The sequence below is a fragment of the Podarcis erhardii genome (assembly GCF_964252035.2).
Source record: "Podarcis erhardii genome assembly, chromosome: 10".
In the NCBI taxonomy this organism is placed as follows: Eukaryota; Metazoa; Chordata; class Lepidosauria; order Squamata; family Lacertidae; genus Podarcis; species Podarcis erhardii.
The window spans coordinates 67,814,682-67,826,778 of record NC_138500.1 but is presented as its reverse complement, the minus strand read 5'-3'; the positions used below and the strand labels follow the sequence as shown (position 1 = coordinate 67,826,778).

Below are 12,097 nucleotides of genomic sequence, written 5' to 3'. Positions count from 1 at the left end.
CATTTGTGAGTGCTGATTTAAAGGTCACATCACACTTTCTTTTTGAACATCAATGGCAAAGACAAAAACAAACCTTAATAACCCTTGTGCCAAGACCCAATGCTGACTCTGGCAGTGGAGGGACTTAGTGCACATCAAATTGATGAGATGGCAGGAAGCAAAAATAATTAAAGATGACACAATGTTGCAACAGTAAATATTGCATCATGCACCCTGATCTCTGAGCAGCTTTCAGGGGTTCCGGCAATTACCTTGGTTTTTGGTTTCTGGAGACTGGTAGGGTTTTCTGTGATCAAAGGTTTATTTTACACATATGTTCAGGCTTAGCATTAGATGGAAGGCTCACAGCTGTATCACTCAAACAGATTGCATTCTCCTATTTGGTGTTTTTGGGGGTGGGGGTACCAAACCCATAGCTTTATTTTCTCCTAGAGAGCAAGCCAAGCCTCTGCATCTGTCCAGACCAGTTTCTAGTTTTCCAGGCCCTTTTGTTCACTTTCACTCCATGACATTTCCATGACATCACATCCAGCCAGAAAAGGGAAAAGTTTGGCTGGCATCCACCAGAATATACTTCTGTGTCTGGTAAAATTTTCTAAAATATGTTGTGCTATTGGCTACCCCACTCCCAGTTAATATGGAGATGGCTGGCAAGGAATTTAAACAATCTCTGTCCTTAAGTCCAGTTTCTAACTCTAGAAACTCATTCTGAATTTGGAAACTATATAAGGGAAGTATCCTATTTGACTCCAGTATGGTTAACTGGGTTTGTAATTGGTGACTTCCTGTCAACAAGTAATCGCTGCAAATTCTGAACACCCTTAAATGCTCTTTTGCAGAAATTAAGAGGCGAGCCCATTTCCTTCTGTCGTATAAACCAAACAAAATACTTTTTAAGAGTTTTCTGTTGTACAGACGGTTGTTCGTGAGCCATTTTATTCCCATTTTTTATTCCCAGGTAGAGGGGCATAGAAAGTGATAGTAGGAAGAAAGGCCAAAGGAAATAGATAGTGGTAAATTCAAGAACATGCTACTCACTGAATTTCAATGAGCCAAAAGGCAGCCAGTGTGTGCATTCACAAAGTAGCCATCTCTGGTGCTACCTTCTAATGTGCCATATCCCTTCATGCTCCTTTAATATGTCCCACCAATCCAAAACTTGTGATTTATGGTTAACACACACACACACACACACACACACACACACACACACACACTGCTTTTCATTCAGGTACCTCTTGAAAAGCAAATACCAACTCATAACAATGTGAAAGATTACATACTATTTTGTGACATCCGTGTCCCATTGACCTGCTGAAATTTCACTGCTTTTTAGTATTTTCATGCGATGCATCAAACTGCATAGCTGTCAGAATGACTGACTTAAACTGTGCTTGTGAAGGTGGAATTATCACTTGGGTTCATACAAATCTAGTCACAGTTGTCAGAAGTAATGGGCTGTTTGTTAATGAGTGTCACACTCTTTTCACACCATTAGTGCTTTTTTTAAATATGTCCACATCAGTGTTTATAAAAGTTCCTAATTTGGTGCCAGTAGAAGTTCGGTCTTACATCAATTGCAGCAATGTATAATACCTCTCAGTTTTAGGGGGATTTAAGAATATGGCCCCTCTCAATATGTATTGTTGCATGACGTCCCAGTCTCTGAGCGGTTCACGATTCCAGGGTTTCCAGGCGCTTATTTACCCAGGGTTCGGTTTCCTTGGCATGAGGGACAGTAGAGACTGTGGTGTCTTAATGATATATGGTTTATTTACACATAAATGCAACCTGAGCCTATGATGGAGGAGCTCACAGCATTAACACTGCAGAGGGTCTTGCTTCTCCCATAGCCACAGTCTTTGATTCAAGCAGAAATCATAGCATGGCTCTCACTCTCAGGCTTCTGCCTGCAGCCTGCTTCCAGTCCAGCTCGAACACACACCACACTTCTGTCTTTTTCACTACCAGCCAAGTTAGGGAAAGGGCCTACCCAACTAATCCAGAATGCGGCAGCTAGACTGGTGACTGGGGGCGGCCACCGAGACCATATAACACCGGTCTTGAAAGACCTACATTGGCTCCCAGTACGCTTCCGAGCACAATTCAAAGTGTTGGTGCTGACCTTGAAAGCCCTAAACGGCCTCGGTCCAGTATACCTGAAGGAGCGTCTCCATCCCCATCATTCTGCCCGGACGCTGAGGTCCAGCGCCGAGGGCCTTCTGGCAGTTCCCTCATTGCGAGAAGCAAAGCTACAGGGAACCAGGCAGAGGGCCTTCTCGGTAGTGGCGCCTGCCCTGTGGAACACCCTTCCAGCAGATGTCAAAGTGATAAACAACTACCTGACATTCAGAAGACATCTTAAGGGGAAGTTTTTAACGTGTGATATTTTACTGTATTTTTGGTTTCTATGGAAGCCACCCAGAGTGGCTGGGGAGGTCCAGCCAGATGGGCAGGGTATAAATAATAAATTATTATTATTATTATTATTATTATTATTTGCTCTCTGGCACAGTGCAACTTCTTTTCTTATACTAGTGACCAATACAGCCAATGGGATCCTCCATTAGGTTTTAACCCTTGCTGGATCCAGGCATTAGAAAAGGCTTAGGCATCATAACAACCTAACCCCCACCCCAACGCAGAACAGTATTCTCTTTAGTCTTCCACTCCTCCCCCCACCCTTTCCTCAAAAGGCACAGATATTGAAGAATTGTAACCATTCCAAAAAGTTGAGATATTTTTGGTTATTTTCATAAGTCTAATTTTCCTGAGATAGATTAAATAATCCACTTTAATGAAAGGGTAATTTTTTAAGATTGGATCTACTAATTGTATTTGTAACATAACTTCAATGCAGTTGTGAAATATGTTAAGACTGGCTAGTTTAATAATGTATAGGTCAGTCAGGTTAGCAAATGGTATTTGTATAATGTGCTATAAGAATGCATGAAATTTATATTTAGTACTCAAAGCTGCACCAATGAATTGCACTACCTTTTGAAAGTATCATTCAGGATTAGAGCACAATCATGCTGTTAGTTCATTCATGTGGGAAGAACCTAGTTCTGTCATCTGGAAACTTCACAATTCACCTTCCGACTCTAAAACAGTTGAAATATTTCAAGACAAAAATCAACGTCAAGTGTGATTAATGTAATCATTGTTCTTCTGACAAACATGTCTCTGTGCTCTTCTATTCTTGTGCTGTTGATTACAGCTGTTATAATTGTACTTAATGATGGCTAATGACTGAAATAGCGTTTAGAATAATAGGACATTAAAGCAAGGCTATGCGCTGTTCACTTCTTTCTGTTAAGAAGACCTTTCACAATGGTGAGAGCATAAAAGACCAACTAAATACTGTTGCTTGCATGCAAAAGTTGCTTTCTTGCAATCCAATGAAGTGCGAGCCTTGTAACGTAAGGAAAAGGGAATATCACATTGGAAGAAGAAGAATACAACAAATTGAAAAGAAAACCCAACTTGGTTTACTCTGTAAGGACTAAAATCAAAGTCATGTTTGAAATTGATGGCATTGGAGAACAAGCTTACGTCAGGACATTAGAAACACTTTAGCTTTAGGTTTAAGTCTCATTAAACCTGGGCGAATGCGAATAGCTTCTTGGCAACCTAATTAATCATTGCAGTATTCTTGGGAGGTATTATTCACTACTGAATAGCTTGTTTTCTATTCCCTGATTTTGATCTGCTTAAGGACCAGTTTGCTAAGTATATCGCTGGGTGGTTGCAATGTGTTCAAGGGTACCCTTCTCAATTGAAAAGTGGAGGAGTTACAAACCTTTATAAGAACAGGAGGGTGGATGTGTTCAGAATGCAGACAATATATTTAATGTCCACCTCGCTTAGTGTCTTTGCCCACACCGAGACATTCTGGGGTGTTAGATGTTCATGAGCATTTTCTGCATTGGTGTCAGGATGATTGGTGATAAAAATTCTGAAGGCTGCAGAGCATAGCTCCTGGTGTTTCGGCTCTAGACTAACTTTCTGGTTTGTATACAGTAGCAAATGCCTTGTTTGGGCGAAACTGATTAAAATGACACCATTGTGCCCTCAACTGCAGTACAGTTGCCTAGTCACTTGCTTAGTGTCATAATAAATTGTAAAGCTGGAGAGAGTTAAGCAAACAGTCTTCCCTGTTCATGCAGCTGTGCTTTTCCCTGTGCTGTGCTGAGGACAGACAGCGCACGTTTAGTGGTGAAATTCAGGATTACTGAAATTCAGGTTTGCAGTGGCTCAGTTGCACATCATGGTAAACCATAGAATTCTGTGTATGTTCCCCTACCCCTAGAGCAAACAACGATCCCTACCTTATTTCTGCATCTAACTTGGGAGTTATAGTTTGTTTCTCTACAAACCAACCATACTCGGTTAGTCAAGAGCAAACCTTGTCTGAACATGGTTGGGTGTTTTGGAACACGGCAAACCATGATCCTCGGTTTGGATGTAATACTAAGCCAGGGATTGTGATTTTTGCTACTGCCGGGGGAGCAGTGAAGCAAGAGCCATCTGTGTGCTCACAGTAAACCATTAGCTATAGTTTGGCTCTGTTCGTCTGTCACAGTAATGCCTGTGGGAAGTAGGTTGGCCACTGTGAACAGGATTAGGTGTGCCTTTGGGTTCTTCGAGACACACAAAAGTAACAACATATTTTCCGTTTGCAGCTGGTTACTTATGTGCATTTAATAGCTTACTGGCCCACTTTCTAGAGCTGCTAAACTTAAAAATGAGTTGCTGTTCATAATGAAAGAATAGAGCCCTTGATGAAATATACACGGGCAGCACAATGTGTAAGGTGAATAAAAGGTAAAGGGACCCCTGACCATTAGGTCCGGTCGTGGCTGACTCTGAGGTTGCGGCGCTCATCTCGCTTTATTGGCCAAGGGAGCCGGCATACAGCTTCCAGGTCATGTGGCCAGCATGACTAAGCCGCTTCTGGCAAACCAGAGAAGCACACGGAAATGCCGTTTACCTTCCCGCTGGAACGGTACCTATTTATCTACTTGCACTTTGACGTGCTTTTGAACTGCTAGGTTGGCGGAGCAGGGACCGAGCAACAGGAGCTCACCCCGTTGCAGGGATTCGAACCGCTGACCTTCTGATCAGCAAGTCCTAGGCTCTGTGGTTTAACCCACAGCGCCACCCGTGTCCCTGTAAGGTGAATACTTGTACAATTAAGTCTCAATGACTTTGGTTCACACACAAAAACAACACCTATGTTCTCAGACTTCCTGTTAATATAGTTGAGAATCTAAGTATTGCCATGCTGAGTCAGACTAAGATCCATCTAGTTGTCATTGTTTCAAGTAGTGGACAGCTGGTAATCAGAGGCAGGGTATTGACATAATTATCCCTCACAATTTTAATCTATTTTAAAAGCAGATAAGAACTATGCCCTAAATATTCCTCTCTCTTAATTTTGTGAGCTTAAAAGTGCTGTGAGGAGAAAACTTCAAAAACATGATAGCAGCATTCCTCCTTTTAATAACGTTCAGTGCCATATTTTTAATTTGCTGTTGGTCTGGCGCTTGTTGCTGCTTCTTCCTGGATAAGTCACAAGAGAAGATATGAAGATGCCTTCCTATCTAGTCCAAAATCCTGCTCCCATAGTTGTCAGATGCCTATGGGAAACCCACAAACAGGACACAAGGACAGTACTCCTCTCCTTCTGTTGTTACCAAATGATTGGCATCTGACCCTGGAAAGAGTTTATCACTGTTGCTTGGTCCCTGCTCCTGCCAACCTAGCAGTTTGAAAGCATGTCGAAGTGCAAGTAAATAAATAGATACTGCTCCAGCGGGAAGGTAAACGGCGTCTCCGTGTGCTGCTCTGGTTCACCAGAAGCGGCTTAGTCATGACCCGGAAGCTGTACGCCGGCTCCCTTGGCCAATAAAGCGAGGTGAGCGCCTCAACCCCAGAGTCGGCCACGGCTGGACCTAATGGTCAGGGGTCTCTTTACCTTTTACTAGACACATGGTCTTGCACTAGCTGTTTAGGAATGCATACACTACAGTCAAACTTCGGTTCTCAAACGGTTCCATTGCGAAACATTTCAGCTCTCGAACGCCGAAAGCCCAGAAGTAAATTCTCCGGTTTTCGAACCTTTTTCGGAACCTGAACATCTGACACGGCTTCTGCTTGAGTGCAAGAAGCTCTTGCAACCAATCGGAAGCCGCGCCTCAGTTGTCGAACGGTCTTCCGGAACGGATTACATTTGACAATTAAGGTGTGACTGTATTGAACGCTAAGGACAGCATGAGCATTCTGCCCTTGGTTCTTAAAAGCAAGAATAGTAAGGTAAAGGTAAAGGGAACCCTAACCATTAGGTCCAGTTGTGACTGACTCTGGGTTTGCAGCGCTCATCTCGCTTTACTGGCCGAGGGAGCCGGAGTACAGCTTCCGGATCATGTGGCCAGCATGCTCTGGCGAACCAGAGCAGCACACGGAAACGCCGTTTACCTTCCCACATTGACGTGGTTTCAAACTGCTAGGTTGGCAGGAGCAGGGACCAAGCAACGGGAGCTCACCCCGTCGCGAGGATTCGAACCACCGACCTTCTGATCTGCATGTCCTAGGCTCTGTGGTTTAACGCACAGTGCCACCCGCGTCCCAAAGAATAGTAATGACACCCAATAAATCGGTGAACATAGAATCATAGAATCATAGAGTTGGAAGAGACCACAAGGGCCATCGAGTCCAACCCCCTGCCAAGCAGGAAACACCATCAGAGCACTCCTGACATATGGTTGTCAAGCCTCTGCTTAAAGACCTCCAAAGAAGGAGACTCCACTACACTCCTTGGCAGCAAATTCCACTGTCGAACAGCTCTTACTGTCAGGAAGTTCTTCCTAATGTTTAGGTGGAATATTCTTTCTTGTAGTTTGGAACCATTGCCATAAGGCTTCTCTGGAGCAGCAGAAAACAACCTTTCTCCCTCCTCTATGTGACATCCTTTTATATATTTGAACATGGCTATCATATCATATCACCCCTTAACCTCCTCTTCTCCAGGCTAAACATGCCCAGCTCCCTTAGCCGTTCCTCATAAGGCATCGTTTCCAGGCCTTTGACCATTTTGGTTGCCCTCCTCTGGACACGTTCCAGTTTGTCAGTGTCCTTCTTGAAGTGTCCTTCAGTGTCCTTCTGTGGTGCCCAGAACTGGACACAGTACTCCAGGTGAGGTCTGACTAGAGCAGAATACAGTGGCACTATTACTTCCCTTGATCTAGATGCTATACTCCTATTGATGCAACATGGGGGAGAGATTCAAAAGGGGACTACTTTTGCACATCTCTGCAAAGTAGTTTGTGCTTAGCCAAAAGCAGTCTAAATTAATGGTTGTCGCCACACTGTTTGGTGGGGGGATTTCATATGTGCTGTGAGGAATTACTTTCTTTTGTCTCTCCTGAATCTCATCTGTCCTCAGCCAATTCTGTTAGGTGGCACAGAGTTCTGTGCTGTACAAAACAGAGTAGAATGTGTCTGTAGCTACTCTGCATACTAATAATTTTATAATGTTCCAATGGTCCTGCTTAGGCTCAAGTTAGATGTTACTTTAGTTGTGTGGTTAGCAACCACATCAGGGGATTTCCTTTTTAATGAATACTAGTTGCAGAGGGCTCCACATGATATAAGGGGCAAAGGTTTAGCTGTATTTTTGACAAAAATCGCACACAATTAACCCCTTAAAAAAGAGAGTGAATCTAATCGGCGCCAATGGGAGGTTTTCTTCGTAAGGCTTTTCTTATTCATTAGAAGCACAGCTGGGGATGGAACAGTTAAAGATCACTGGAGATATTCTGAAGTATAAAGAATGTATATTGTGCTATATTTATTAATTTATTGTGGCAGTTACACATACACACACACCCTTTGCATGATGTCTGTGGAAAGTACAAGAGGAGCAATATGCATAAATCTGTTTTAACAACAAGACAGCTATGCTTCCACTTTCTCAGTAATTTTGAGGGAAATGTTGTTATCTAGCCTTATTATTTTATAACCCACATAAATCATGGCATGTTCTTGTTTACAGCTCTTTAGCCCTGACTCAGATAATTTTCCTGCAAATTATTTTGCCATAATTTTTCTCCTTTTATGTTTGCATTTCCATTAATCTGAGTTAATTGTTAGAAGAGTGTCTAAATAATTGATATACGCAAAAACTAAACAAAACTCATGATGTTGTGGCAACACATGCAGTGTCGGGTTAGGGCATCTAAGCAAAGAGGCCAAAATAACCACATTTTTACGGTACTTCCTGTTGGGTTGGAATAAACGACAGACGAGGGGTGGTGTCATCTGGGAGGCATCCTGAGCATGTCTCAGGGAGTCCCTTTTATTGAATATTACAGCATTGCCACATGTGTGCTTGTTGCTGATTGGTTAACACAAGTACAAGGCAAAGGATACATGCCACATATGTGCTTGTTGCTGATTGGTTAATACAAGTACAAAGCAAGTACAAAGCAAAGGTTACATGTAGGTATTAATCACTGCTAGGTTAAAGGCTGAGAAAGGAAACACAGAACTAGACAGGCATGAAAACCTCCTAATTAAATTATAACTGGTGATTAATAAATTATAACTGGTGATTAATAGAACAAGACCTAAAACAATTACTTAATAATTGATAATGTAAGACTTAAAAGGACATATCAATCACGTTTCATAGATGTGATCAACTATGCATTAAGAACAGGTCAGAATGCCATGTTTGTATGAACTAAGTGTGAACTTGAACATTCTGGGGTGATGAGAAAATGTCTCAACCTAGAACGGTTTGTGCAGAAGCAGAAACTTTCCTACAGAAGCAAAACTTTCCTACAACTTCCATAGCAGCAGAGTTGTGAGCATGCTCTCTGTTTGTTTGCATGTGGTGATGTTATGCTCAGAATACACTTTTCACAGAATTCACTGTTGTCTGCATCCAAATCACCTTGTCAGGCTGTGACCTAGTGGAGGAAGTGTTCCTGGCTAATGGCTGCTTAATGCTCAAAATACTCTTTCCAAAACTGCTTTTGATATAGGGCAGGTGATGGGTGAAGAGACAGGGACCACAGCTATTCCCCCTGTCCCCTAGTTCCCAAAGGCATAGTGATTCTGAGCTGGAAATAAATGACCATGTGAGAAAGGTCTGAGCAGCATCTCCCAAACCATACTTCCTCCACTTAAAGCAGCTTGGTAAGGCCAGACAGCATCACCTTGCCAACAAAGGTCCGTCTAGTTAAAGCCATGGTTTTCCCAGTAGTGATGTATGGAAGTGAGAGCTGGACCATAAAGAAGGCTGGTCGCCGAAGAATTGATGCTTTTGAATTATGGTGCTGGAGGAGACTCTTGAGAGTCCCATGGACTGCAAGAAGATCAAACCTCTCCATTCTGAAGGAAATCAGCCCTGAGTGCTCACTGGAAGGACAGATCGTGAAGCTGAGGCTCCAAGACTTTGGCCACCTCATGAGAAGAGAAGACTCCCTGGAAAAGACCCTGGTGTTGGGAAAGATGGAGGGCACAAGGAGAAGGGGACTACAGAGGACGAGATGGTTGGACAGTGTTCTTGAAGCTACAAACATGAGTTTCACCAAACTGCGGGAGGCAGTGGAAGACAGGAATGCCTGGCATGCTCTGGTCCATGTGGTCACGAAGAGTCAGACACGACTAAACAGCAACAACAACAACAAGGCCAGGTCTTACATTTGAAAAACAAGAATATTGCTGGAAAGAATAATGGAAAAGGCTGTTACACAGTGGTAGAGCAACTGTTTTGCATACAAAAAGTCCCAGGTAGACCAATGATGTGACTTGATTTCCTGTGGAACACATGTGTAATGTGTCATTTCAGCTTCAACCTTCATCAGTGGCCTGGATCTTTTCCTGTGTTCTGTGTTGATGATACCATCCTAGAAGGCGCATATTTGCTAGTTGCAAGTTTAGAGCTCTGTCTATACTGAACATGAACTTGAACTAGTACCTGGCATCTCAGGTGGTACAAAGGGTCATTGTGGCTGGCTGTTAACCAGAAGGTTGGTGTTTCAAGCCCACCCAGGGATAGCTGTGGGCAGGATTATTGCATCGCAGTGGGTTCAACTAGAGATGATCCTTGCAACTTAAAATTATTTGATTCTGTACACATCAGAAATATATGCTGCTTTCTCTCCATGCCAAGCCAGCTCCTATACCTGATATTTAGAAAACATTTTGTGGGTATGCCATGTTCCCTGTTAGTAAAGAGCAAGTAGAAGAGTGTCTGCCTCTCTCCTCCACCTCCCCATGATTACTTTTTAACAGTTACTCTGGAAAGTGACTGCACTAGCCCTTTAATAATGCATCCCTTGGGCTCCTTGGAATTCCTGCTTGCTTTTGCAATAGCAACAAAGCTGATTTAAAACCAGCTGGCATTCTGTTTATACCTCTCCAGGGGTTTGCTGAAAAAATAGGTCTGAGGCAGATGGAGAAGAATTCCTGGAGCTCTCAACTTGCCAACACTAATGAGCATGCTCAGAAGCAACAAGCTCTGGGAATGGCTAAAGAAGCTATGGGAATTGGAGAGGCTAATTAAATGTGACAGTTGGGAAAACAAGCTGCCAGGCATCTTGGCTTTCTGATCCTGTGTGACAAGGAAAGTGGGGAGTTGGTGGAGCCAAAGTCAACAAAGCAATTGGAAAATGTATCATCCAGGGAACACCTGACTCCAGTTTGAGCTAAGAGAAGATAGCACCTTTGGCCCTGGGCTGCCATGGCTTTTCGGTTGCTGAAGGAAAGGCTTTGAATCCCATCAGCCCTGACTCAGCTGGAAGAACGGAATTAAGAGTCAAACTCAGTGGAATGCCGAAGGTCTCAAGAAACAGCAAAAGGCTGAGATTGCTTTGACTATGCGAGGACGTTTTTTTGTGGGAGCTGTTCTTTGGACATACGCAGTGTGACACCATCTAAATAATCCATCAGAGGTTGATGGATTGATCCAACATCTTTGTCTCATATAATAAGGTACAGGTCCACATGCTATGTGGCAGGGGGTTAACCCTTTCTCCTGTGCCATATTTCAAAAGCAATCCACTCACCCTGGAGTTGCTGTTTGTTGCATTAAGGCAATCGTGGCTGCTCCCATGACTGTTTTTTTTATTTAGAAAAATAGGAAATAATTACTACTATCAGCAGATCACCACCATCTAATCTAATTTGGCCTAAATCACCTGCTGCAATATGCACAAGTATCTGATGCTGGTGAAGAAAGGAATCCGTAAATGAGGTGAGAAGTTGTAATTCCATTTATGTGCCTTATTTTTCTTCCTATCTGGTAGAATAACTGAGCATCTTTGCCCATTAACCCTTCTTTCCAGAAATACCACCTTGTACACATTGGGAGAGTGAAGGCTCAGGTTTCCTAACTGTATAAATAGCATGTTCAGTTATTTGCTTTTAAAAGAAATTAGAGGCATGAGAGCCTATCATGAATCTCTCAGGTTTGTGTCTCGTTTGTCATCCTAGTTTGTGTTTCAGGGCACTGTAGCCGTTAATGGAGTGACGAAGGAAAGAAGATATTTGGTGTTTCCAGCAAGGTTGGGAGGAATGAGTAAGCAGCTTCATTTCCTGCTGCCTTCCATGCAGTATTTTGAAGTGCTCCAGTTGAGTGAATAGGTCTCTCATCTTCACATTCCCTCCTGCATTGCAGCTCAGCTAGAAATCCTAACTTTATTTGCACTTCTCCTAAGTCAGGGCAGGAGAATTTTTTGGCCCTCCCGGATGTTATTTGCCTACAGCTGACATAATCACTGACCATGCTGACTGGGGCTGATAGAAGTTGTAAGGCCACAAGTTGTCCACAGGAAGACGCCTTCTATCTTCAGATGAAGATGTAAATGGAGAACATCCTGCTATACGTGTGAAGATGGAAGTTATTTCTGCCCAGGGTTATAAGTCTGCATGCCTGTGAATATGGAAACCAATTTGTAGAGTTTCACCATCCTTTAGAATCAGGTCCCCAGATAGAGAGGTAAGGCTATGTAGACAGGAGAGGCTTGATTCTTGACTTGCAGTCTGGGACACGGCCAAACCCTGCTGATTCTCCTGGTTCCTAGGA

General features: G+C 43.1%; 1 protein-coding gene across 1 annotated transcript in view; it reads left to right on the top strand.

Annotated features, from left to right (window-relative positions):
• SLC2A13 (solute carrier family 2 member 13) overlaps window positions 1–12,097 on the top strand; it is a 107,926-nt gene that overhangs the window by 79,106 nt on the left and 16,723 nt on the right. The gene's annotated exons all lie outside the window — the stretch shown is intronic.